Source organism: Myotis davidii, unplaced genomic scaffold (genome assembly GCF_000327345.1).
Source record: "Myotis davidii unplaced genomic scaffold, ASM32734v1 scaffold313, whole genome shotgun sequence".
Lineage (NCBI taxonomy): Eukaryota > Metazoa > Chordata > Mammalia > Chiroptera > Vespertilionidae > Myotis > Myotis davidii.
The window spans coordinates 1,634,574-1,637,402 of record NW_006286275.1 but is presented as its reverse complement, the minus strand read 5'-3'; positions in this window follow the sequence as shown (position 1 = coordinate 1,637,402).

The window sequence follows — 2,829 nt, the reverse complement described above, 5'->3', positions numbered from 1 at the left end:
ATCAGAGAAGCTGAGTAATCCCTGAGATATAAGATACAAATGAGGTAAATCCTATGATTGCCCCAGTATACTGCCCTGAGAGTTATTCCAAATCACAATGCAGCGAGTAGGAACCTAGACATTTATATCCAGCTAAAATATCTCTCAAACACAGATGTGAAATGAAGACTTTTTGGAATCCAAAATCAGAAAGAATTCATCATGAGCAGATTCATATTACAAGAAATGTTAAAGGACGTTCTCCAGACAGAATAAAAATGACTGCAGGTGAAAATACATAGGTATCCAATGGAATGAAAATAACCAGATATGGTAACTACATGGGTAAATATACAAGATTAAATAAAAATTGAATTTTTTAAAAGAGAATTGACTGTCTAAACAAAAGTAATAGCAATATAAAAGAGTTATAACATATGAATAAGTAAGATGTATGAAATAAAATAATCTTGGAGGAAGAAAATGAAAATATACCATTTTAAGGTGCTTATACTGTATGTAGAGTATAATATCACTTAAATGTAAATTTATAAGTACAATAATCTTAAAGCAACCACTGAAATAATAGAATACTAATAAGTCAATAAAGGAGATACATTGGAATTATAAAAACTGTTCAACTAATCCAAAAAGAAGGCAGAAAAAAGAAGACCAAGAAAACAAAAACAGAACAAAAAGAAAACAAATAGCTAGATAATAGACTCAAATCTAACCATATCAACAACCACAACTGAAAGATAGATTTTAACAGATTGGGAAAAAAGCAAGACCAAATTAACTACATGCTTCTACAAGAAATAATAATTATAAGGAGAGAAATGAGTAGAAAGTAAAAGATTGGGAAAAATGTACTAAATGTGTAAAAATAAACCTGGAATAGACATATTAAATAAAATAGATTATAGAACAGACAATATTACAGATGTAAAGGGAGTCATAAAGATAAAGTAGTCAATTCAGAAAGAGAATATAACAATCCTAAAGTTTATACTAATAGAATGGTAACAAGTAAAAGATAAATTCATAATCATTGTTAGATATTTTACTATTCCTTCTTAATAACTGATAGAATAAAAAGATAAAATCAGCAAGGACATAGAAAACTTGAATAACACCATAACCAACCTGACATTTGTAGAGCACTTTACCTACGAACAACAGAATACACATAAGGTAGACCACATCTGGTCTGTTTGTACATCAATAAGTACAAAAGTATTAAGGTGATCAAAGTACATTTTTCACTATAGTGGAATTAAAATAAATTAGAATAAATTGAATTAGAAAGACATTTTGCCAAACCAGTTTGGCTCAGTGGATAGAGCATCGGCCTGCGGGCTCAACAGTCCCAGGTTTGATTCCGGTCAAGGGCATGTACCTTGGTTGTGGGCACATCCTCACTGGGGGGCGTGCAGGAGGCAGCTGATCAATGTTTCTCTCTCATCGATGTTTCTAACTCTCTATCCCTCTCCCTTCTTCTCTGTAAAAAATCAATAAAATACATTTTTTAAAAAAGAAAGACATCTTGAAAATCTCCAATAATGAGGAAATAAAATAATACACTTCTAAATAACTATGGCAAAGAAAAAGTAAAAAATAATAGAAATTATTTTTAACTAAATAATGAAAACACCAGATGTTAGCATTTGTGGAATTCTGATAAAAATGAAAAGTGAAACAAACAAGAAAATTTATAGATCTACAGTTCTAAAAGTAATCACCTTTGTATTGACCAGAAGATACAAACAAAAAAATAATAAAAACTACAGCCAGTATCAATGCAATAGAAAACAGAAAGAGTAAATCAATAATATCCAAAACTGGTTATATGCAAGTATCATTAAAATTAGTAAATCTCTAGCCAGACAAATGAGGTGAGAGATAGAGAAAAACAGGAAGAGACGGAGGCAGAGAGAGAGAGAGAGAGGTGGGGAAGGGAGTATGAATTCTTGATATCTGGAATGAAGAGGAAGCAAATTAGAAAGTCTACACATAAGGACAATAAAGAAATATAAACAAAATGCCAATGGGTTTGTCAAGTTAGATGAAACAGACAATATTTGAATTACATAAACAATCAGTGTTTATAAAAACTACATAACTTGAATAGCACTGTCTATTAAAAATTAATTTTCACATGAAAAATTCAAGCCAAGGTGACTTCAAAGGTGAATTCTACCAAACATTTAAGGACAAAATAATACCAATTTTACACAGACTTTTCAAGAGTCTTTACTGATTCAAGAACACCTTAATAGCATTACCTTAATAGGAAGACATAACAAAAAACAAAGAAGCAAAATTACAGTGGGGTAAATTACTATTTCTCATGAAACAGAATAACAAATTCTAAGCAAAAGTATAGCAAAGTAAAAACAACATGTAAAATGGAGAATGCCAAACCATCAATGGAGTTTTATCCCACTAATGGAACGTTCATTTAACATTGCAAAGCCAACAAAATTTACAGTATCCACAGACTAACAGGAAGAAAAATGTATGATCATCTTAATAGAACCATCAAAAGTATTTGACAAAACTCATCTCCCATTCCTGATTTTAAAAACTACAAATTAAACACACACACACACACACACACCAAAACAAAAAACAAAACAAAACAAAAACCTCTTACCAAAACAGGGAAAAAAGGAAAGCCTCAAACATACAAAAAACCCCATACATCTAACATCAATACTGTTCTTAATATGAAGATACCAAGAACAAGACATGAATGTAGGTTCTCACCACCACTTCTAATCAATAAGAAGGAAAACTGTTTTCTCAAGCTGCTCTTTGTTTCATAATTGCATTCATCGATCCTATAGC